This window comes from Balaenoptera ricei, chromosome 12 (assembly GCF_028023285.1).
Source record: "Balaenoptera ricei isolate mBalRic1 chromosome 12, mBalRic1.hap2, whole genome shotgun sequence".
NCBI classification, from domain to species: domain Eukaryota; kingdom Metazoa; phylum Chordata; class Mammalia; order Artiodactyla; family Balaenopteridae; genus Balaenoptera; species Balaenoptera ricei.
The window spans coordinates 22,071,887-22,098,676 of NC_082650.1; the positions used below are offsets into that span (position 1 = coordinate 22,071,887).

The 26,790-nt window shown below is 35.1% G+C and overlaps 1 protein-coding gene and 1 pseudogene across 1 annotated transcript in view; one reads left to right on the forward strand and one right to left on the reverse strand.

Annotated features, from left to right (window-relative positions):
* Positions 1-26,790, reverse strand: part of AIG1 (androgen induced 1) — a 227,381-nt gene that overhangs the window by 198,071 nt on the left and 2,520 nt on the right.
* LOC132376244 (10 kDa heat shock protein, mitochondrial-like) lies at positions 348-690 on the forward strand (annotated as a pseudogene).

A 26,790-nucleotide genomic window follows, 5' to 3' on the forward strand; every position in this document is an offset into this window, starting at 1 on the left:
ATCGTATATTAACGCATATATGTGGAATCTAGAAAAATGGTACAGATGAACTGGTTTGCAGGGCAGAAATTGAGACACAGTTGTAGAGAACAAACGTATGGACACCAACGGGGGAAAGGGACGGGGGGTGGGGGTGGTGGTTGGATGAATTGGGCGATTGGGATTGACATGTATACACTGATGTGTATAAAATTGATGACTAATAAGGACCTGCTGTATAAAAACATAAATAAAATAAAATTCAAAAAAAATAATTGGATAAAGTCAATATCAAGATAAATTCAGCTCTCCTTTGTGGCGGCGGCGGCGGCCAGAGAGCGAGAGTACAAAGTGCGGCAACCCAAGTCATGGCAGGACAGGCATTTAGAAAGTTTCTTCCCCTCTTTGACTGAGTATTAGTTGAAAGAAGTGCACCCGAAGTTGTAACCAAAGGAGGCATTATGCTTCCAGAAAAATCGCAAGGAAAAGTATTGCAAGCAATGGTAGTAGCTGTTGGATCAGGCTCTAAAGGAAAGGGTGGAGAGATTCAACCAGTTAGTGTGAAAGTTGGAGATAAAGTTCTTCTCCCAGAATATGGAGGCACCAAAGTAGTTCTAGATGACAAGGATTATTTCTTATTTAGAGATGGTGACATTCTTGGAAAATATGTCGACTAAAATAAGTCACTATTGAAATGGCATCACGTGAAGCTGCCCGTTCCCCCAATGGCATCACGTGAAGCTGCCACTGAAGTTCTGAAATCTTTCATCCTGTAAATAATTTCCGTGTTTCTTTTATAATAAAGTAATGATATCCAAACTTAAAAAAAGATAAGTTCAACACCTATGTTAAGTACACAAAATAAATAAATAAATAAATAAATAAAGTGGCAATCAGATGTATGGAGTTTTTGGTTTGTTTCTTTGTTTTACTTTGGTTTTGGCTTTGGTGAAAATATAAATGACGACTTTGGCATGTCTACATCTGTCTCTGCTCATAACTAACTTTTGTATTTTAAGTCAGATATCTGTTAACTAGAACAGAAAGTAAATATGTATGATGGTGATGAAAAATAATATCAAGCAGTATTATTTTATCTAGACAGTTTTACATGCAGGGTTCCGAATGTTAAAATGAATGCAATGATGAACAATTAATGTAATCTCCCACTGGGTATGTTCTGTGTGTGAGCTTTAAAAAATATTCAGAGACCTGCAATAATGACATTTCCATTTAACATCTCCTGGATGTTTTAAGCCATTCTTCTGACTGAAAATGTTTGCTCAGACATTAATTCAGGAGTCACAGTAGATGATTTCTATGGTGGTCTTGTCTGACAAGCCATTCTGGATTCTTTCTCCCTCATTTTCAGGACCCCACCCTTCATGTGTCCTCCAACAGATGCCAGCCCCTGCAGATCTCTCTGTTCCAGGCTCCATTCATGCCCTTGAGCATGGTCTTCCTCTCCCCAACGCTTCCAACTTGCTCCTCTTTCCTCCAACCAACAATTCCCTAGAAATTAGACTAAGATGTTAGAATGCAAACAATGTGATTACAGAGTAATTCACACATGTTGGGTATTATTGATATGTACCACCCTCGTGGGCTACTTGTACTTTAGTTGATAGAATGTGCTCCCTGGGATTTTTGAGCATTGGGTTCAGATGCCTCTAGATGTGCCATCTCACTGCCATATTTTCTCACCTTATTCCACTAAAATAGAAACTTGAAGAATAAAAACCATCAACCTGACAGCTCATTTTTATAAATTTTACCTATGTCTGCTACTTAAAGCAGTTTGACATCAGTACAAGTAAAAGGAGTTATAAGAAAAATAAAAGCTTCTCAGATATGCATACAAAAATGGTACAAAATAAAATTCAAGCTTTTATACCAGCGAGCTTAAATTAATTATTTAAGGTAATAAACTTTAAGTATGACCATATTATTTTATTCTCCATTAGCATCTTATAAAATCTTTATGGGGGTATGTATATATCACTTGCCTTTTAAAACAAAGGTTAAAAAGATCAGAATATTAAGGGAGCCATTTTAAAATTAGGAACCTTTAACTAACACATTTTTATAATATTGAGTCCTGTTATTTCCTAAAGTAAATGAATGCTTTTTTATTTTTTGATTAAAGTTATGGCCAACTGTCAAGTTTCTTCTTTTTCTGCTTTCTTTATAAAAATAATTGATAGCATTTTCTATCCAAATCACACTGAGACAAAATACTGAATTCAAAAGAATATTTTTAATGAAAACAAAACGCCAACCATCTCTGAGACCAAAGTAAACAACCTGGGTCAATGAATAGTACACATAGTTTTCTAAGCAAAAAGGGAAGACATCTTTATGGAAATCTTATGGTTCAGGGGCTCCACTTGGCAGCTGACATTGGAAGAATAGAAAGTCCTAGCATGAGCAGTGGCAAAAATTAAGCTAGTGTAGTCAACGAGTGGGTGACATCAGGACCCATGGGTTATATCCAAGCGTGCTGAAAGTTTCAACATTGCTGATCAAAGCTACAGGAAAGATAAATCCATTTTTAAATCAGTATGACACCACTGGCAAACAAACCAAATTGTACTTGAATGGAACTCAACTTTGGCTGAATTTTCTTAAAAAGCTGGCCACAGTTCTGCCCTTGACACACATGTTTCAGTTTGGCACTGGGCCTCCCAAACAACAAAGCAGGTGAAATTCCTCAAATATACGCATCTAATAAATCATTCTGTCAGTTAGACAGTAACATTTACATATCACCCTTCCAGTTCCTAACTGGCTAATCAGTTGCAAGACCAAATTACACAGTACTGAGGCAATAAGAAACACAGGCATGTAAACAATGTCACAATGGCTCATTGTACTGTCAGGTTTACCCTACTTAAACATGCCATTTCTATTTGCATAAAGAAAGCCTCCACAATGATACCATTTTTAGGAAGGCCCTAATCAAGCAAAACTAACCAACACGATATATTGTTTAGGAGTACACACTATCTTTTAAAAGTGGGAATGATAAACACAAAATTCAGGATGGCGGCTACCTCTAGGCAGGAGGCAGAAATATGGGATGGGAAAGGAACATGACGTGGAAAACAACAACAGCAAAATCAATTTTATAATTATGCTTAATAACTTTTGCATATATCTATTATACTATTTTATGTGTATAATTTTTTCCACGATTGACTTTTGAAAAGTCTCTGTCTTTCCTGGAATATGGAGTCCTCTATGTAAGAGAGCATTGCAAGCCTGGATTATGCAGGGTACCTATTTTTATTGTTAGTTAGAAATCCCTTAGAAAGCTCTTTGATCTTTGCAATATTTCTGGCTGAAAAGCAAATAAAGTTTTCGACAGTAGTAGCAGCATATAAAAAGAGCTAATGATGCACTTTTAGTTCTTTGATATTTACACTTCTTTGAAAATTAGGACTTTATTTATTTATTTATTTTTGGCCACACTGCATGGCATCTGAGATCTTAGTTCCCTGACCAGGGATCGAACCCACACACCCTGCAGTGGAAGCGTGGAGTCTTAACCACTGGACCGCCAGGAAGTCCCAAAATTAGGACTTTATTTATTTTTAATTTTATTTTATATTGGAATATAGTTGATTAACAAAGTTGTGTTAGTTTCGGGTGTACAGCACAGTGATTGATTCGGTTAAACATATACATGTATCTATTTGTTTTCAAATTATTTTCCCATTTAGGTTATTACAGAATATTGAGCAGAGTTCCCTGTGTTATACAGTAGGTCCTTGTCAGTTATCTAATATTTTAAATACAGCAGTGTGTACATGTCAATCCCAAACTCCCAATCTATCCCTCCCCTCACTCTCTCCTCCTGGTAACTATAAGTTTGTTCTCTAACTCTGTGAGTCTGTTTCTGTTTTGTAAATAAGTTCATTTGTATCATTTTTTTTAGATTCCACATATAAGCGATATCATACGATATTTGTCTTTGTCTGACTTACTTCACTTAGTAAGATAATCTCCAGGTCTATCCATGTTGCTGCAAATGGCATTATTTCATTCTTTTTAATGGCTGAGTAATATTCCATCGTATATATGTACCACAACTTCTTTATCCATTCATCTGTCAATGGACATTTAGGTTGCTTCCATATCTTGGCTATTGTAAACAGCACTGCAATGAACACTGGGGTCCATGTATCCTTTTGAACTATGTTTTTCTCTGAATATATGCCCAGGAGTGGGATTGCTGGATCATATGATAGCTCCACTTTTAGTTTTTTAATGAATCTCCATACTGTTCTCCACAGTGGCTCTACCAATTTACATTCCCACCAACAGCATAGTGGGAATATGTAGTGGGAATACATAGTGGCAATACCTTTTCTCCACACCCTCTCCAGCATTTATTGTTTGCAGATTTTTTTGGTGATGGCCATTCTGACTGCTGTGAGGTGATATCTCATTGCAGTTTTGATTTGCATTTCTCTAATAATTAGCAATGTTGAGCATATTTTCACGTGCCTCTTGGTCATCTGTATGTCTTCTTTGGAGAAATGTCTCTTTAGGTCTTCTGCCCATTTTTTGATTGGGTTGTTTGGTTTTTTGATATTGAGCCACATAAGCTGTTTGTAAATTTTGGAGACTAATCCCTTGTTGGTCACATCACTTGCGAATATTTTCCCCATTCTGTGGGCTGTCTTTTCATTCTGTTTATGGTGTCCTTTGCTGTGCAAAAGCTTTTGAGTTTAATTATATCTCATTTGTTTATTTTTGTTTTTATTTCCATTACTCTAGGAAACAGCTCAAAAAAGATATGGCTGCAATTTATGTCGAAGAGTGTTCTGCCTATGTTTTCCTCTACAAGTTTTAATGTATCCGGTCTTACATTTAAGTCTTTAATCCATTTTGAGTCTTTTTTGTGTGTATGGTGTTAAAGAATATTCTAATTCCTTTTTTTTTTATATGTAGCTATCCAGTTTTCCCAGCACTATTTCTTGAAGAGTCTGTCCTTCCTCCATCGTATAGTCTTGCCTCCTTTGTTGTAGATTAATTTGACCATAGGTGTGTGGATTTATTTCTGGGCTTTCTATCCTGTTCTATTGATCTATATTTCTGGTTTTGTGCACCAGTATCATACTGTTTTGATGACTGTGGCTTTGTAGTATAGTCTGAAGTCAGGGAGCCTAATTCCTCCAGCTCTGTTTTGTTTTGTTTGTTTGTTTTTTTAGAGCAGTTTTAGGTTCACAGCAAAATTGAGGGAAAGGTACAGAGATTTCCTATATACCCCCTGCCCCTCCTCCACAAGATCCAACATTATCAACATCCCTCATCAGAGCAGTACATTTGTTACACCTGATGAACCAATATCGACACATTATAATCACCCGAAGTCCACAGTTTAACTTAGGGTTCACTCTTGGTGTGTAAATTCTATGGGTTTGGACAAATGTATAATGGCATGTATCCATTATTATGGTAATACATACAAAGTATTTTCACTGCCTTAAAAATCCTCTATGCTCTGCCTATTCATCCTCCCATCCCTCAACTCCTGGCAACCACTGATCTTTTCATTGTATCCATAGTTTTGCCTTTTTCCCAATGTCCTATAGTTGTAATCCTACACTATATAGCCTTTTCAGATTGATTTCTTTCACTTCGTAACACACGTTTAAGATTCCTCCATGTCTTTTCATGGCTTGATAGCTCATTTCTTCTTAGTGCTAAATAATATTCCATTGTCTGGATGCACCACAGTTTATTTATTCATTCACCTACCAAAAAAACATCTTGGTTGCTTCCAAGTTTTCGCAATTACAAATAAAGTCACGATAAACATCCATGTGCAAGTTCATTTGTGAACATAAGTTTTCAACTATTCTGGATAAGTTCCAAGGAGCACAAATGCTGGATCATATGGCAAAGTATATTTAGTTTTGTAAGAAATAGCCAGACTCTCTTCCAAAGTGGCTGTTCCTTTTCCAGCAATGAATGAGAGTTCCTGTTGCTTCACATTCTTGTCAACATTTGGTGTCATCAGTGTTCTGGATTTTGGCCATTGTAATAGGTGTGTAGTGGTATCTCGTTTTAATTTTTATTTCACTGATGACATAAGATGTGGAGCGTCTTTTCATATGCTTATTTTCCATCCATATAGCTTCTTTGGTGAGGTGTCTGTTAAGGTTTTTGGCCCATTTTTTAATTGGGTTGTTTTTTATTGTTGAGGTTTAAGAGTTCTTTGTATACTTTGGACAGCAGATCTTTAAGATATGTCTTTTGAAAATACTTTTTCCAATCTGTCTTCTTCTTTTCTGTTGCAGAGCAGACATTTTTAATTTTAATAAAGTCCATCTTATCAATTATTTCTTTCATGGATCATGCCTTTACTGTTGTATCTAAAAAGTCATCGCCATACCCAAGGTTATCTAGGTTTTCTCCTATACTATCTTCTAGGAGTTTTATAGTCTGGCTTTTTACATTTAGGCCTGTGATCCATTTTGAGTTAATTTTTGTGTAGAGTGTAACGTCTATGTCTGGATTCATTTTTTGCATGTAGACCTCCAGTTGTTCTAGCAAAGACTATCTATCTTTACTCCATTGTATTGCCTTTGCTCCTTGGTCAAAGATCAGTAGTCTGTGTTTATTTGGGTCTATTTCTGGGCTCTATTTTGTTCCACTGATCTGTCCATCTGTTCTTTCACCAATGCCACACTGCCTTAATTACTATAGCTTTATAGCAAGTCTTGAAGTCAGGTAGAGTCAGCCCCCCAAATTTGTTCTTCTTCAATCTTCTGTTGGCTTTCTGGGTCTTTTGCCAGAATCAGTGTTTTAATATCCACAAACTAACTTTCTGGGAATTTTGATTGGGACTGCATTAAATCAAGTTGGGAGAAACAGACGTGTTGAGTCTTCCTATCCATGAACATAGAATCTCTCCCCATTTATTTAGTTCTTCTTTGGTTTCATCATCAGAATTTTGTAGTTTTTCTCATATAGATCCTACACAGATTATTTTAGATTTATACCTAAGTATTCCATTTTGGGGCATCTTAATGTAAATGGTATTTTTTTTTAAATTTCAAATTCCATTTGTTTACTGCTAGTATACAGGAAAGTGAGTGTATCCTGTAACCTTGCTATAATCACTTATTAGTTCCAGGAGGTTTTTTTGGTCAATCTTTTTCAGATTTTCTACATAATATTTACCACTTTTTAGTCAAAAACAATGTGGCCATCTTTGGTCAAATCAAAAAATGATTTATGGTTATTTCTCTAAACACTAGGTAAAAACTGGTTTTTTCAGCTTTATCAAGGTATAATTGACAAATAAAATTGTATATATTTAAGATTTATAATTTGATATTTTGATATATGTATACATTGTGAAATGATTACCACAATCAAGCTAATTAACACATCCATCACTTCACATAGTTATCATTTTCTTTCCCTCCCTCTTTTTCTTCCTTCCTTCCTCCCTTCCTTTCTCTTTCTTTCAAGATGTCTAAGATCTACCCTCTTAGCAAATTTCAAGTGTATAATATAGTACTGCTCCAGAAGTTATTCATCTTGCATAACTGAAATTTTGCATCCTTTGATAAACATCTCCGTTTTCCCCTTCTCCCAGTTCCTGGCAAGCACCATTCTAGTCTCTGCTTCTATGAGTTTGGCCAGTTTAGATTTCCCATATTAGTGAGATCATGAAGTATTTGTCTTTCTGTGTCTGGCTTTTTTCACTTGGCATAGTGTTCTCCAGGTTCATCCCAGTTGTTGCAAATGGTAGTATTTCCTTCTTTTCTTAAGGCTGAAAAATATCCCATTGTTTCTTTCTATCTATTTATCTATCTGTCTATCTCATTTTCTTTATTTGCTCATCCACTGACAGACATTTAGGTTGTTTTCGTATCTTGGCAACTGTGAATGATGCTGCAGTGAACATGGGAATGCAGATATCTCTTCAAGATAGTGAATTCGTTTCCTTTGGATATATATCCAGAAGTGGGATTGCTGGATCATATGGTAGTTCTATTTTTAATTTTTCTAGGAGCCTCCATACTGCTTTCTATAATGACTATACGAATTTACATTCCCACCAACAGTGTACAAGCATTCCCTTTTCTCCACATCCTTGCCAATACTTGTCACCTCTTGTCTTTTTAACAAGATCCATCCTAACAGGTGTGAGGTGATATTTCATTGTGCTTTTGATTTGCATTTCCCTGATGACTAGTGATGTTTTGCACATTTTCATATAGCTGTAGGCCATTTGTATGTCTTCTTTTGAGACATGTCTATTCAGGTCCTCTATCCATTATTTATTTTTTTAATTATTTATACAATTTTTAAAGACTTCTTTCCATTCACAGTTATTACAAAATATTTGCTACTTCCCTAAACACTAGGTAAAAGCTGAATTTTTAAAAATCAAAAACCCTTTGCTAAAAAATCTTCAAGACATAAAACTGGTTAAAAGATTTTTGGGTGCATTATGTGTGTGCTTTGACTGGTATGAAGGTTATTCCCTGATTTACAGCAATTTCTCTAACAAAGGGATATTAGTTGATCATTTTCATCATATTATTAATATAGTAGCTGCCCAGTTAGGTTAAAAATTTCAAGAGCTAGATACTGATGCTTAATTGTTTACATTTTTAAGCCTATTTTGAATAAATGAGATCCCAGTGGGGAAAGTACACAGAAGATGCAAATTAAAAATTCAGTTAATTCAGAGGAACAATGCAACCCAGATTTGTACAACACCGCTGTCCGGGATGATGGTGATATTTATTGAAATAGAGAACAATGAGGTAAAAACAAGTTTGGAAGGTGAAACCAATAATTGTTTTTGAACATAAGTTTGAAATGCATATTAATCCTCTAAGCAGAGACAAAAAGCAGGCAGTTGGATATAAGAATAAGGAGCTCAGGAGAGACTGGGGCTCAAGATATAAATTTGGAGGATCATCATCACATAGAATATATTTAAAGTCATGATGCTAAATGAGTTCCTCAAGGGAGTGAGTGTGGACTATACAGGGAAGAGGATCTAGGACTGATTTCTGGGGCATTCGAAATTGAAAGGTTAAGAAGAGGAAGAGAATTACAAAAGGAAGACTAAGAAGAAACAGCCAGAAAGGTAGCTGGAAAGTCAGGAGAGTGTATTTTCCCAGAAGCCAAGTTTTAAGAAAGTGTCTCAAGAAAGAGAAGGTGACTGACTGGATCAAATGTTCCTGAGAGTTTAAGTTAACTGAGGACTCAGAATTGGCCATTATATTTGTCATTGTGGTGGTCATTGGTAACCTTAATCAGAATGGAGTGGGTTTAAGAGATAATGGGGGAAGAGGAAGTGGAAACTGGAAGTGTAGACAGCTCTTTCAAAGAGTTTTGCTGGAAACAGAACAAGAGACATAGGGTGGCACTAAAAGATTCAAGACCAAGATAAATTTTATTTTATTTTGTTTATGATAAAAGATAGTAAAGTATGTTTGCAGATTAATGGAAATGAAGCAGCTGAAGTGGGAAACTGTATAATACAGGAAGGAGAGGAAATAATCTCAGTAATGGAACACTCAAGTAGGCAAGAAGTTTTGGAGTCCAGTGCACACATGGAAGAGTTGTCCTTAGAAGTACGGGCAGTTCATCCATCCTAACAGAGGGAACATGGAGTACAGGCTCAGATGAAGGTAGATTGGCAGATTTGACGGTGGGAGGATGAAGAAGTTTCTTCTGATTGTTTTTGTTTTCTAATTGAAACAAACAGCACGTTCACCATGCTCTTTGGCCAGTATAAAGATTGTTCTCTGTGTGAGAGGATCAGGGAAGGGATGCCCAAGATTTAAGGATAGAGGAAAACGGATGAAAAAGGTGCTGTGAAAATAGGAGATTCAAATGATTAGGGAAATGTAGTGCATTGTTGGGCAGTACTGAGGGCCCACATGATATCTGTGGCCATAAATATGAAGGAGGACCAAACAGCATGCTTCCATGATTTTCTTTAATCATGCTCAGCTGCTCAGGTGCAAGAATGAGTAGGTAGTAGCTGGGTTTAATCAGAATTAAAGGTTCTCTAGGCCAATAAGACTGAAAGCAGAAAAGGACATGGTAGTTGATGGTGTGCAAGGGTGTGAAAATGTTGGACCATGGAATCTATGCGTAAAAAATGAGGAAATGAGGGGGGACATAAGGACTGGGAAAGAGGCTACAGCAGAATATCTCTGAGAAATTCTCCCTCTACAAAATAACAGAGCAATCCCCATTTCAGCAAAAAGCAAGGGAGGTTACATCTGACAGGCATTCTTCTAGAAAAAAAAAATCTCACTTTTCCTTTATAATTTCGATCCTCTGGTATAGTGCTGCTCCCTTTCTATTTATGCCTAAAGTCATTAGTAGCAATTTTTAAAATATCAAATTAGGTCACATCATAATGGTTCTCTGTGACAAACAGAAATTGGCTCAGATTATGTTTATTACAGTCAAGTTATGAGTTTAACTTCTGTTAACATATGGAGAAATTTTAGATATTAGAAGGAAAAGTTCATTTAAAATGATAATGCTAGGTTGTCCTTCAGTAAAAATGTAAAGTAGGAATAAAGCAATTGTAATTGTATTACTGTATCTATGATATACTCCTATTAATTTCTAACTTAAATTTGGTAGAGACCCATGTCTAGATTGAAGGATATTCCTTTTTTTAAAATTATTTTTTTGAAGACAGAGAAGTTATCAAGAAAACTTCTAATCAAGTAATATCATATAGTATTTATTGACCATCATATAGTATTTATAGCACTGTGGTGGTATACACATAAGTGAAATCTTAGTCCAAGGAAATTCATATCGTGAGATTTCAAGATTAAGTCTTATTTACAGTGACAACACAAGGTTCTTCTTTTTTTAAATTCTATGCTATTTGAAATCATATTTTAAGAGCAAAGAGAGGAGCAGTCTAGACAGGTGAGATCTCTTATTTTAGACTGGCCTAAATAAGACTGTAATTTGCCTTTGAAACTGACCAATAATAAAAGCATTCTAACAGTTTAGAAAGGTGATTTAGCCAGTTTTGGTATATCAATTCATGTAAACTGCAACAGAAGCAGCAAAACCAACACTGTTCAGATTAGTACTTTCAGGTGCTAATTACAAATAATTCTCTTGTACTCACTAAAGTAGTCTCTCTGCTAGGAAACATTTGTTCAGATTAGTTCTGTGTAACTTTAATCAAGAAAACAACATTAGAAAAATATATAATTCGGACCTCACTAACTCAGCTAGATGTCTGGCCAATAGTCTCCCTTAGTGACATTTTAGTTTTTAACTATTCCACTGGTCCTTGCAACCTGAAAAAACCTAACAGATTCTTTAGACTTTACCTTATAATTCATCATTTTCATAGACAACACAAGTTTTATACTATGCCTACTTCATTCTTGAATTTTACATTTTAATTCCTCTCAGTTTGTTCAATAAAAAGGCAGTAATAAATAGAATTTTTTTAAAAAAGAAGAGGTAAATAGGGGTGGGATTCTATGAAAACTGGCATAACTGATAATGAATGTCAATTACCTGAACTCAAAAAGATAACTTGGTTGAATACAAAATTTTAAATCACATCATTTTCTCCTCAAAATTCTGTGGGTGTTGCTCTGTTACTTTCTTTAATTTGGAGTCTAAATGATAGATACTAAATTTAGATGACTCAGAGTATTGTAACATTTGCTCCCTAGCAGGTAATTTGTTAAAGTGCTCTATGTTTATGTCTTATTTTGTTTTTCATGCATGGAGACTTATATGATAGTTAATAATTATTTTAAATCACAAACTTTGCCAGGATGAGTCCAGATGTGTGTCATTTCTTATTTATTTTGCCTGAGAGATAATGAACCTTTTCAATTCATATACCCAGAACTTTCTTCCCCCCAGCACTGGGAATTTTTTTCAATTTTGTTTTGATTATTATTTCTGTTCTAACTGCTGTGGTTTATCTTTCAGAAATAATCAATAATTGTTATTGAATTTCCATTCTCTTTACATTATGGCTTCATTTTCATTATTTTAGTTCCTTTTCCTTTTTCTTTTGAATTCTGGGAGAATTTTTTTAGCTTGTTCTCCATCAAACTGATCTGATTTTCCACAGTATCGATTTTAGTTTTTACTGGTCCCATTGTGGATTTTAGAGTCTCGCAATTAATGTTCTCTCACCCACCTTCCTTTTCATCTCATCCTGTTGCTTTTTCATTTTTCTATTCTCAACTTGCAACATTGTACTCTGTTTCTTGGAGGCCATTCATTCTAATGAATCTGAGAATTCTGAATAGTTTTCTAAAATTTTTTGGTTTCCTAGTGTAAATAATCTTTATTACCATGCTCTTCTTGTGAGTTTCTAAGATGATATTACATTTCCTTTGTTATTCAAATATTTTCAAGGGTTGCATATAGTTGGGTTTTATTCTATTTATCAGCTCAGAACAAAAAAAGATTTATCTAAGACTAGTATTTTCCAACAGATAGGATATGTAGATTGATCTAGGGGTCACTCTTTTACTTCAGTGCTGCTCTAGTCCCAAAACTATGGATGAATAATAATTTATATGTACAATTTTAGCTCAATTTAGTAGTATTTTGTAAGCTTTCCGGGTAATGAGCATTTGCCCTGTTGAGAAGGCATTTTGCCCCACTCATAGGTTGGTTCTCTATCACTCTGAAGTAATGGAGTACATGAAAAAGAAACTATAAATCTCAGAGTACACTACTGCTTATTAGTAGAAACCTACAATGCTCTGTTCGTGTATATTACATTTCTTAGGACGTAATGCACTTCTGTTAGACCTTTTCCTACTTCCCTCTTGCCTAGTTGTTTCTGGGTTTTACAGACACCAATTAGGCAACACTTTGGCTGCCTCCCAGATGTACGCCCCTGGAATAAAGAAGTCTTTCCAGGCACTTTATCCCTGAATCAGAAACAAGAAAAGAGCTTCAGTACTATCATCTCAGATTTTAGACCAGCAGATATGGAGGGCCATCAGTTACATATCTGGAAACAATTTCGCTAGCCCTGGCTTTCATGGGACTATCCTCTCAGATTCTGAAACCAGGTTGACTGTAAATTCTAAATTTTTTACATTATTGTGAATTTCATCCTTTCTATTTTGTTTTAAAGATTTTTTGATGTGGACCACTTTTAAAGTCTTTATTGAATTTGTTACAATATTGCTTCTGTTTTATGTTTTGTTTTTTTGGCCCTGAGGCATGTGGGATCTTAGCTCCCGGACCAGGGATTGAACCTGCACCCCCTGCATTGGAAGGTGAAGTCTCAACCACTGGACCACCAGGGAAGTCCCTCATCCTTTCTATGTATACACATATTTCTATCATCCTCACTTTTCAGATGAAGAAACTAGGTCACAGAGCAGATAAGTGGCTTGTCTAAGGAAGCAGTCAGAGGCAGGACTAGGCTGCCAACCCAGGAGATTTTACTCCAGAGCCTGTGCACTTAATCATTGAACTCTCTATCCTTTCTGAACACTATACTTAGTTAAAAAATTAGTTTCATCCTATAATGACCACAGTCCTCTCAAATCATGGTTCTTGTCTCTGTTGACAGGTGTATATGTAACAATTAGAAAAATAGTAGATAACATTTATTTACTACTTGATATGTGCCAGGCATTGGGTTATACAATTAATATACATTATCACATTTAATCCTCACAACTCTATGTGATAGATACTATCATTATTCCCATTTAACAAATTAAAAACAACAGCAATAATAACATTAGGCCTTAGAGATGGTAATAAATTTACCCAGAATCAGATCTGGTAGATGGAAAGGCTCGGATTCAAATTCGATCTGACTTCTAAACCCAACTGCTCACCTTTTATGCTATAAAGCCTCTATTTAACAGGTATAATATGTTGCATATAATTCTACAATAAATTGATAGTATATTTTGCTAAAAATCTCATATGTTAAGAATTATCATTTTATATATTCAACTATAAATTAATACCTTCTGAAACAAAAATTTTCCTTCATCATATACAAATGGTTGCAAATTGGCCAGAGATTTCTGAATGTGCTTGTGGTAGGGGATTTAAATTCAATAAATTTTCCTATATTCATTTTGGTAGATCTCTGTGCACTGCATGAAGGGGCTTTCTTACCCTCTGACTTCCTGTAGGGTTTAACCAAGGAGGAGTACTGGCAGGAAATCAGACAGAGGAAGGGGCAGGAAATCAGGGGTATTTGTTTTGTTCCCTCAATCCCTGAGGGTCCTTGCATGCCAGATGAGCACCGAAGGTCACTGCTCGGGCCTCACAGTGGTAACTTGCCCCTGTTACTAGCCCACAAGTTTTGTGCTATATCTTGTGACTTCTCTACACCCTGTCCACCCTTGTAAATCATCCCTTCACTAAATTCACTCAAATTACCGAAATTAAGTGTGCCATCTCTCTTCTCTGCAAAGACCTGGGCTGATACAGAAATGATCTGTTCTGGCATAGAACAAATGCCTTAATATTTTAGAAGAGGATATTTTCCCATACTATATGCATTCTTAATGTTCATATGTCTTTTTAGAAATAGCAAAGATGTGTAAGTGTAATTACAAAGAAAAGGATGGGTAATGTTACAGCAAACACACTTTCCTTGGACTCCTAATGTTGACTTTTCAAATTGGATCTAATAAATCATTCATGACTCAGTTAACATACAATTTTAATGCAAGATGAGTAGAATGAACAAGCAAACCCACGATTACTGCGCATAGAAAACTATTTTGCTCACTTCAGCCATGTCAATTCCATCCTAACTGGGATGTTTTAGGCACTTAAAAGATTTATGTTTGCCTCAAGTATTTATGAGCCCAAACTAAATGTGCCTAATACCACTGGGTTTTATAAACAGGCAAAGATAGCTAGTCACTTATATTTATGACATATGTGGTGAAATATTTACACAGCATCTCCTGGACAGGAAACTGTGTGGTTGAAGCACCTCAAGTGATCACTAGCATTATTTTTCTATTCATAGAAAAATGTATTAGCAGGAATACAGAGAAATAAGCACTCTAAATATTGGAGAGAATGTAAATTTACTGACTTAAAGTTTAAGATACTCTTTTAAAGACTTTGTATAGCAATTCTGCCTCTAATAATTTATCCTAAGAAAATAATCACACATGTGTGTAAAAATTTATTTATCCATTTGTTCACTAAGACAATCAATATAAACACCCATATAAAAAGGAATATGCAGTCATTAAAAATGATGTTATGGAAGAATGTATAATGGCATGGAAAAATATTTACAAAATATTCTAGGTGGAAAAAACAGGTATTAAAATGATATGTAAGCTACTTCCAGTGCCAGCCATGATGGAGAAAGCTGACCGCAGCCTATCATTTCCACTGATCACAACTAAAACTCACAACAGAATACAAAAAACCACCACCTAAGGACTTTGAAAAGTACACATACCAGGTGTATTGGGAATTACAGTGAAAACTTGAATTAAGGATCCATAATGGGTGAGATTCATGAATTTTTATTTTCCTTTTTTCCCTAGAATTGACTTGAGGGCAAGCTGAATTCTGGAACTGTGCAGCAAGTACAGACAGCAAAAACTCCAGGAGAAACACCTTCTTCTCGGCCAGAGGTCTGGGAAAAAGACTCCTGTGTGCTGGAGATTTTGAGGGAGATCCCTTTTTTTTCACCTTTCATTTTTCTCCCAGCCGTGCTCTGAGGCCAGGCCCAGTCACAGAGTTGCACAGGCAACAGCACATGTATCTTAAACCCCAAGAAAAACCAGAGGAACTGGGAAAAGGCCTTCTTACAGAGGATTTTTTCTCTTGCTGCTTCTCTGTGAAGGACGCTCCAATTATGTAGGACTGCATGGCAGCATAGGAGGCTCAGATTCTGAGAGGACTCCATCTTTCTGGCCAGAGAAACCAAGAAAAAGAGTGTCTGAGGGCTGGAGAGTATGGGAGAAATCATGGAGAGAAGAGAGCTGAAAAGAAGCAACTCCTAAGTCTATGTTATGAACTGACATAAGTCTTGGACGTGCCCAGAACAAACCTAAAGAAGCATAGCAGAGGCATCAAGACCTGAACTACCATAGAAAACATTACCGTAGTTCTAGACTAACCCTTGAGTGGTGTAAGCTCCAGTAAGATCCAAAAAGCTTTGCAAAATCTTTGAAAATTCAGCTGACATCAGAACCACTATGAGACAGAATATGAAGTTAGAACCTAATCCGATTGATTGCCTCTTAAACAATCAAACAGAAAAGCAAGTCAACGTTTTCCAAAGGGCTTTAACAAGACCCAGAGTCTCACAACATAATATTCCAAATGTTCAGGGTACATTCAAAAATAACTTGACATACAAAGAGCCAGAATCTGATCAATATTCAAGGAAAAAGACAATTAACAAATGCCACTTCCAAGATGACCCAGACGTTGGAATTATCAGGCAAGGACTTTAGGACAGCTCTTCAACGATCCTCCATAAGGTAAAAGGTGAACATTGTTTAAAAGAATAAAAGATAGAAATGCTTAGTTGGGAAGTAGAAGCTATGAAGAAAATGGAAATTTTAGAACTGAAAAAGACAAAAGCTGAAATTTAAAAACTCATTGTATGCACTTAATAGCAGAATGCAGATAACAAAGGAAAGAGTCAGTGAATTTGGAGACAAATCAATAGAAATTATACAACCTAAAGAACAGAGAGGAAAAAAAAGACTGAAAAAAAAAACCCCACGTCCTCAGAAACCTGTGTGACAATAATCAAAAGGTCTGATATTCATATCAATGGAGTCCCAGAAGAAGAGATAAAGGAGATAGATGGGTGCAGAAAGAATATCTGAAGAAACAATGACTGAAAACTTCTCAAATTGAGTGAAAGATATCAGATTGCAGATTCAAGAGGTTCAGCAAATCCCTAATAGCATAAACTCACAAAAACAGGGCCAGACACATCAAAATCAAACTGTTGAAAACTAAAGATAAAGGGAAAAAACTTAAAGCAAGCCAGAGGAAAACAACACATTACATTCAAGGGAGCAATGGTTTGGATGATTGCAGATTTCTCATCAGAAATCACAGAGGCCAGATGACAGTGGCACAACATCTTTCAAGTGATAAAAGAACTATTAACAAGAATTTTATACCCAGTGAAAATATCTTTCAGGACTGAAGGCAAAACAGAAGAAGTCTTTGATTAAGGAAAACTAAAGGAATTTGTTGCCAGTAGATCCGTTCTTAAAGAAATGCTAAAAAAAAGTTCTCAGGCTTATAGGAAATGATATCAGAGGGAAATATAGACACAAGGACTGAACGAAGAACAATAAAAATGGTAAATATCTGGGTAAATATAATAGACTATTTTACTCTACTAAATTATTTAAAATATTTGACTTGATGGCAAAACTTATGATATTGTCTATGGAGTTCTCAAGTTATTTGGATGTACTTAATATGACAATTATCACATAAAGTGGGGAGGGTAAAGTGATAAGGTTTGTATGTTTTAATTGAAGTGGTAAACTATTCACTCTAGATTGTGTAAAGTGAGGTGTGTATATGATAATCCCAGAACAGCAACTAAAATGATAATACAAAGAGATAATCCAAATAGCCAATAGTTAAATTAAAATGAATACTAAAAAATACTCACATAATCCAGAAGAAGGCAGGAAATGGGGAATGAGGGAACAAAAAAAAGGGTAAGAAAAAGAAAACAAATAATAAACGGTAGACCTAAATCCAACCATTTCAATAATTAAATTAAATGTAAATGGTATCTACTGAAGTATAGAGATTATCAAATAAATTTAAAATTAAGACTCAGTATGTTGTCAAAAAACAATCCACTTTAAATATATCACTATAGATAAGATAAAAGTAAAAGGATGAAAAAAATATACAATCAAAAGAAAGCTGGAAAAGTTATGTTAATAGCAAGCAAAGCAGACTTTGGAACAAGGAAAATTATCAAGGAAAAAGAAGAATATTTATAATCATAAAACAAACAATTCATCAAGCTATATAGCATTCTTAAATGTGTATGTACTTAACAATGTATATGCCCCAAAATATGGGAAGCAAAACTGATAAAACTGAAACAAGAAATAGACAAACCCACAATTACACTTTTACACAATCACACCATTACAGAGAGACTTCAGTGCTCCTCTCTGTTAATGAGAGAGCAGGCAGACAGAAAATCAGCAAGATATAGGAGACCTGATCAATGTTATCCACTAACTTAATGTAATTGACATTTAAGGAATACTCTACCTAACAAGAGAAGAATACATTTTTTTTCAAGTGTACATGAACTATTCAACATGATAGTCCATATTTTAGGCCATAAAAACAAATTTAACAAATTTAAAAGAATTGAAATCATGCAGAAAATGATCTCTGATCATAATGGAATTTAAACTAGAAACAAATGACAGAAAGATATCTCAGATATAGCCAAAAATGTGTAAATTAAACCCCACATGTTTAAATAACCATTGTAAAATAGAAAGACTCTCGTGGGGGCAAGGAATATACGGGAAATCTCTCTACATTTCCCTCAATTTTGCTGTGAACCTAAAACTGCTCCAAAAAAAAAGACTTGATAATTTTTTTAAATAGAAAGACTCAAAGGAATTTAAAAAATATTTTGAAGTGAATGACAATGAAAATAAAATGTATTAAAACTTGTGAGATGCAACTAAAGCAGTACTTAGTATTAAATGTTTTAAAAGGGAAGAAGGACTCAGTTTAATAAATAAACAATCTGTTTCCACGGATTTATTAGTTAAGAAACTAATAAAGAAGAACCAATTTAACCCAAAACAAAAGGGAGAAAGTAATAAACTTTAAAAACAGAAATCAATGAAATTGAAAACAGAAAAACAATAGGAAAAAATTAGTGAAACCAAAAGCTGATCTTTGAAAAACATAAACAAAATTGAGACGTCCTTAGCCACACTGATGAAGAAAAAAGAGATAAGACACAGATTCCCAATACCAGGAATGAAATGTGGTTATCACCACAGACCCTAAAGACAATAAGAGAAAGATAAGGAAACAATGTTGATATTAGATGAAATGGATCAACTTTTTGAAAGATATAAACTACCAAATCTCAGTGAAAAGAAAGAAATAAGCTGAATACTCCTATATCTTGCAATCAACCAAAATGAATTTTCAACAAAGAAAACTCCTGGCCCAGTGGTTTTCACTTATAGATTCTGTCACAAATTTCAGGAAGAAGCAAAACCAATTCTGCTCAATCTCTTCCAGAACACTGAGGAGGAATAAGGCTAGCATTACACTAATACCAAAGTCAGGCAAAGAAGAAAAATAAAAAACTACACACAAATATTCCTCATTAACAAAGAGGTAAAATCAACAAAATATTAGCAAATCAAATTAAGCAATATATAAAAAGCACAATATACCACAATCAAGTGCATTCACCCCAGGAATGTAACACTGACTTAATATTCAAAAATCAATCAATGTAATTCACCATATTAAGAGGGAAAAAAAGCCATATGAACATATCAATAGATGCAGTTAAAATCATTTGACAAAATTCAACATCCATTTATGATATTTTTTAAAAAAGCTTCTCAGTAAACAAGAAACAGAAGGAAATGTACCCAAACTGATAAAGGGTATATGCAAAAAAAGTCTATAGTTACTATTATACTTACTTGTAAAAGACTGTTTCCTCCTAAAAAAGAAATGACAAGAATATCCACTCTCACCACTTATGTTCAGTATCATATTAGAAGTCTTAATCAATGCAATAACACATGAAAAAGAAATAAAAGCCATGACAATTAGAAAGGAAGAAAACTGTCTCTATTAGCAGATGATATGATTGTCTATATAAAAAAAGAAAATTCCATGAAATCCACAACAAAGCTCCTAGAATGAATAAGTGAATTAGCAAAATCATAGGATATAAGGTCAATATGCAAAAATCAAATGTATTTAATATTTAACAAAAAGTAAAACTTAACAAAACAATACTATTTGTTTCACTGAAGAAGACATACACATGGCAAGTAAGACATGAAAAGATGTTCAAGAGTATTAGACATTTGAGAAATGCAAATTATAACCCCAATGAGATAGCACTACACACCAATCAGAAATTAATTGGATGTCATCAAAATGATAAACTTCTGCTCTGCAAAAGACACTACAGATCATCCTCAATTTACCACGGTGTCACATCCTGATAAACTCATGGTAAGGTGAAAATATTGCCTAAGTCAAAAATGCACTGAACACATAACCTACTGAACATCATAGCTTAGCCTAGCCTGCCTTAAACGTGCTCAAAATACTTACATTAGCCTACAGTTGGGCAAAATCATCTAACCCAAAGCCTATTTTATAATAAAGTGTTGAATGTCTCATGTAATTTACTGAATACTCTACTGAAAGTGAAAAACAGAATGTAAGTGTATTGGTTGTTTACCCTCCTGATCGCATGGCTGACTGGGAGCTGGGGCTCACTGCCCTGCCCAGCATTGCAAGAGCATATCGTGCCACATATCACTAACCCAGGAAGAGATCAAAATTCAAAACTGGAAGTACAGTTTCAACTGAATGTGTATCAGTTTCATACTATAAAAAAGTCAAAAAATCATAAAGTCGAACCATTGTAAATTGGGGCCTGTCTATACCAACAAAACGTAAAGATACCCCCAGACAGGGAGAAAATGTTTGCAAATCATGTATTTGACAAAGAACTTCTATTCAGCATACACAAAAATTCTCAAAGCTTAACAATAAGAAAACAACACTTTTTTTTTAAATGGGCAAAGGATTTGAACAGGCACTTCGTAAAGAAGATATATGTATGATAAGAATGAGATGTGACAGAGTGAGAGAGTGGCATGGACATATATACACTACCAAATGTAAAATAGATAGCTAGTGGGAAGCAGCCGCATAGCACAGGGAGATCAGCTCGGTGCTTTGTGACCACCTAGAGGGGTGGGATAGGGAGGGTGGGAGGGAGGGAGATGCAAGAGGGAAGAGATATGGGAACATATGTATATGTATAACTGATTCACTTTGTTATGAAGCAGAAACTAACACACCATTGTAAAGCAATTATACTTCAATAAAGATGTTTAAAAAAAAAAAAAGAATGTATAAGAAAAGAGGCTTAATACCATTAGTCATGAGGGAAATGCAAATTAAAACCACAATGAGATACCACTGCACAACTATTAGAATAGCTAAAGTAGAAGAAAAATTGACAATGCCACACACTGACAGGACGCAGAGCAACTGCAACTCTCATACATTGCTGATGGCAGTGCAACATGGCACAACCACTCTGGAAAACAGTTTGGCACTTTCTTATCAAGCTAAACATATATTTGCCATATAACCAAGCGATCCCACTCCCAGGAAAAATAAAAACTCATGTTCATACAAAAACTTGTATGCAAATGTTTATAGCAGCTTTCCTCATAATCACCCCAAACTAGGAAAAACTCAAATGCACTTCAATTTATGAGTGAATCAACAAAGCGATACATCAATACCATAAAATACTACTCAGCGTTAAAATGGAACAAATTATGGATACACACAGCAGCAGAGAGGAATCTGAAATGCATTCTGCTAAACGAAAAGCTCCAGGCTCAAAGGCTATATCCGGTATGCTTTACGTATTTTTCTAGAAAAGGCAAAACTACAAGGATAGAAAACAAACCTGTGATTGTTAAGATTCAGGGGAGGGTTTGACTATAAGGGGACAGCACAAGGGAATATTTTAATATTTTTAGGTGATTGTGGCGGTGTCTACTATGCATCCATCAAAACTCAGAACTGCACACCAAAAAGAGTGAATTATGGTGTATATTAATTTTAAAAAACAAATTTATACAAACCATATGTATATATTGAATTTTTGTTTTAAAGAAAAGTACATATATGGCTCAAACGGCAAATGTCAAAATACTAACATTGGTATCTCCTTTAATTTAAATATAATTTAAAAATAATTTTTATAAATAATATGATTTTTCTGAAACCTGAATATATAAATGTGCACACACATATATACACATACATGCATATAATGTATACATGCATATATATGCAGTCTGACTTTCCCTCTATGTGTGTTTCTGAGTGTTCATGAAGTTCTGAAGTAAATACCATCTTGAAGCACTACAATGCTAAGATGCACTGAAAATTAGGGATACTTAAGATGGAATATATTTGCTTCCCTACGGTTTCCGGTATTATACAAATTTTCTGGAATTTTATGTACTGCTTTTGAAATTAAAATTTTAAGTTATAATACAGCCTGACAGTTCTAAATATGTCAATCTGAAAGGGCTAGACCATTGTCTCACTGACTTTTTAGAATTCCATGCTTCTAAAGCACTGTCATGAACACATGCCATTTGCTCAAGATTCAAAATGACAGTATTCTTATCACTTGGTGAATTCAAGCAATTTCTCTGGTGATTCCCAATTAGCCTGTCTTGATCCAGCCTATCAAAGCAACATTGCATACCTTGCTGCCCTCCACGATGGATCTGATCCAGGGGTCTCTCACATGCAGAGAGGTCTGTACTCACTGTCCTCTGGCAGGACTACCCTGCAGGTGAGACAGGGGCCCTTTAACTGTCTAGCCACGGGCTGCTAGACACAAAAGAAAGCTATGTTGTTATGGAATCCTAAGCAGTAAGATTTTTCCAAGCGTGCTTGGATCACAGGAACATCTGATTCAATATGGAAAATTGTACTATTGTTCACACTTCCACAGAAACATATGACATTTCAGGGGAACACAGAGAAACAAATGAAAGCCTCAAGAGCAGCTACCAATTTTGTTAAATGTTATACCAGACATGGGGGATGGCAGAGATGGGAAAAGAAGTGACCTCAACATGGTCAGATGACTCTGTAATTTCAATAACATTTGCAACTAAGAAAGGGAATTAGAGATTATATCATCAACTGTTTCCCCGACTCTGACAAAACCAGGCCCCTATTTTATGTTTGATCCAAAAGAAACACTTTCAAAGAGGGGGAAGAGGACTCTGTGTAAAGTATTATACTCAAAATTCTTCTCCCAGGTTAGGAAAAAGCATTATTTAATCCTTAAAGTTTACGTGCATTTTAGGGTCAAGTCTGATTGTACTGAAAAAAAATTTGCAGTTTCACCCTCTTTGTATAATATCCAACAACAAAAAAAAGAAAAAACCAAACCAAAACAAACCAATCTAATTTTGTTCAGACTACTCAATGAACTACTGGCCTTCACATGGCACTCTGCAGTTTTGACTGGCAAAGCTAAATATCATAGTTACATAATAGTATATAGAATCTCTTCTCAAGATATTTTATTTCCTATTTAAAATTAAGCCATGGACTTAATGGAGTCAAGAATATTTTATTATAAGTATATAAGTAAATATAAGACAAACTCAAACGCATCACTTAGTATACTTATGCAGTTTTTTCTCCCTTTTAAACATTTTTAAAGGTCAAAAATTCTTAGTGTGTCTAAAAGCAAAAAATGTATCCTCCAGGTGTACTTGACCATTTCCTGCTCTTTGAACACCCCAAGCTTTTCAACATCCCAGCCCTTATTTATCCTGCTCACTCTGTGGTTTTCTCAAATTCTTTTGCAAAACGGATTTAGATAACAAAAATAAGTACCCAGATTGTATTACCTTAAACCTCTGCAAAAATGCCTTCACCCAGTCAAAACAGAAGACCATGCCTTTGGCTTTCATAAAATCATAATATAAAAAAAATCAACGATAAGAATATTTCTATAGGTAATCTGCTAGAAAACAATCAAAGGCATTATCTGCTATGCTACCCGATGTCATTTATATGACTAGTTGAGTGATAAATAACCTTGCAAAGTCAGTGCCCGGAAAGAATTGTATTTTTCCTGATAAATTGTTATGCTTCCTTTATTCCAACAGTAGAGACAATGCAATCAAATGTGTATTCTTTTTCACCTGATTTCCCTGAAGATTAGCCAAACTTGTTTCTCAATTGCAACAAATAGCTTGCCCTTGGTGCCAAATACATACTTTTCTCTTTCTTTTATTTTACAGTTGTAATTTTTTTACAACATGTTTTTAACTATGTCACAGTAAAAGTGACATAATTAAATATATTTTGAAATATGTTTAAATATGTTTTAAATATAGTTGGCAGAATTAATATATGAAGGCTGTGTCCTACAAGCTATTCCATGTTAAATTACAAAACAAAAACAGCATGGCCTAGAGCAGCATTTTTCAAACTAAAATGTGAAAAAGAATCACCTAGTGATCTTATCAACAGGTAGATTCTTATTCAGAAGGTCTGGGGTGGAGCTGGAGGGTCCACATTTCTACCAGGTTCCCAGATAAGATCACTGCTGGTCCTCACACCACACTTTGAGGAGGTGGGGCCTCACCGGTGTTCAGCCTGTGCATGAATGGAAAGTCAGTATAGGAGAAATAATGAATATAATGGAGCCCTAAGACATGATAACTATCCAAATGGCGAGTACCACAAACTAGAGCAAACGGGATCATCACATTTCTATTTCAACCTTTAAAAATCAGAGTGTCTTAAATCCAAAATCATTATTAATTTTTTATAACAAATGTCCAGTTCATGTTTTTCAAAGAAGTTGATTCTTATTCACGTATTAGACATTCTACCATATAGAGCCGAATAAAATTCTGGTTGATATATTAAAAAAAAAAAAAAATCCGTAGTGTTTTGAATGTTTTTAGGAGGAAACGGGACAAGAAAAGAATACTCATTGAACATCTGGAAAGTTCCATTTATTCAAATGTTTCCTAACACCCAATGTATTCCAGCACTACTTTGAGGCCTCAACATCCAGTTTCTTTCTTTTAATTTATGTATGTTGGTTTGACTGATTCCTCATTTCTATTATTTTGGGGGACAATTATTATATAACTTGGGAAACTATTTGATTAGTGAATAAGTGAATGAATCTGCATCATTTGAAGAAAATCCACCAGCTGTGATATTGGTTAAGAAAATATTTGAACATTAGTCAGTTTAATTTTTTTTTCTTTCCAGCTTATTTCCAGTTAAGAGTATTCCTCCCAGCATGGCATGTTTCGCAATGATAATTTCTAAAATACTTCACAGTAAAGAAAAGGCCTAGTTTTTCCAAAGTTATTCCATTTTTATAGATTCTCATATTGCCTGTTGTCACATGTATGTCTCCTCAGCATAGTTTCTGGTTAAAACTAAAATTAACCAGTTATCTAATACACATAAAGAACTAGCTGAGTCACCACATCAGTACAACAACATTTAAGGTTTTTTTTCTAGGTCACAGGATTTAGAGCCAAGTGTACTAGTCTTCTATTGCTGCTGCAACAAATTAGCATAAATTTAGTGATTTAAACACAAATTTATTATTTTATAGTTTTGGAGGTCAGAAGTCCAAAATGGGTCTCACTGGGCTAAAATCAAGGTGTCAGCAGAGCTGTGTTCCTTCTGGAGGCTCTAGGGATAATTTATTTCCTTGCCCTTTCCAGCTTGTAGACACCTCCCACATTCCTTGGCTCCTGGTCCCTTCCTCCATCTTCAAAGCCAGCAATGTTGCACCTCTCTGGGACTTTCTTCCACCGTCACATCTTCCTCCAACTGACTCTTCTCCCCTGCCTCCCTCCACTTTTAAGAAACCTTGGGGTAACATGGATAATCTGAGCAAATCTCCCTATTTGAAAGTCAGTTGATTAGCAACTTTAATTACTTTGCCAGGTAACCTAACATACTCACGGGTTCCAGGGATTAGGATGTAGACATGCTTTGGGGGCCTATTATTCTGCCTATCATGCGGAGACAGTATTCCATTTCCATTTACTAGCTTGAATTTTCCTGAAGCACTTTTTAGTTCTTTTACAGTTCTTCGATTCTAGGAAAAGAAGCTCTTGGGGAATAACAATAAGAGTATAAGATTACTGATAACAGGATAAGATTACTGAACATTACTAATGTTCAAGTATCTTCTTAACCAGTATCACAGCTGATGAATTTTCTTCAAATGATGCAGATTCATTCACTTATGCAATAACTTTCATTTCACTTTTTGCCATGAGCTCTGATTCTATTGGGATGACTCTCATACTCAAAGTAAGGTATGGATATAGCTGGAACGGCCCCTGCCACATAACCACATGCTCCTGGATATGTGTCGCCTGAGATTCCTGAGCTACATTCTGGTACACTGATGCCACGGATCATGGAATCAGACTGTGGCCACCAGGATAAATGTCCTGACTCTCTGTGATCCAAGTTGGCTAGAACAAGGGCCTTCTCACTGAAGTTTTGAGAGGCTAAACCCTCTTCCAAAATTGCTCTAATGAGCTTAGAATCATTAAAAATGTCCAAAGCACTAAGTAATAAAGTTTATTCAGTTTTCTTTAACACAGAAAAATGAAAAGTTAAATGGGTAAATTATAGTAGCCTAATCTTTTCATGCCAATAGTAGGGACTCACAGGCTGGTTGTTTTAACAGCTGTACAATGTTTAGGCTCCAAAGACTCTAAATCTCTAATAACAAAAAGAATAACACTTTGTATGACTGTTTCTTTGAATATATTCTAGACATATTTTCTCACAGGAACCCTCAATTAAAGATTTATTATATTTTAATCAGAAGCCACAGAGATAAAAAGTTTGAATAATTGGCTGAAGGCCCTATACAAACTGAATTCAAATATGAAACAAAGTAAAAGTTTCAAATTTGAATTTATGGCCTGAATTCTGAGAGACAAAAATATATTT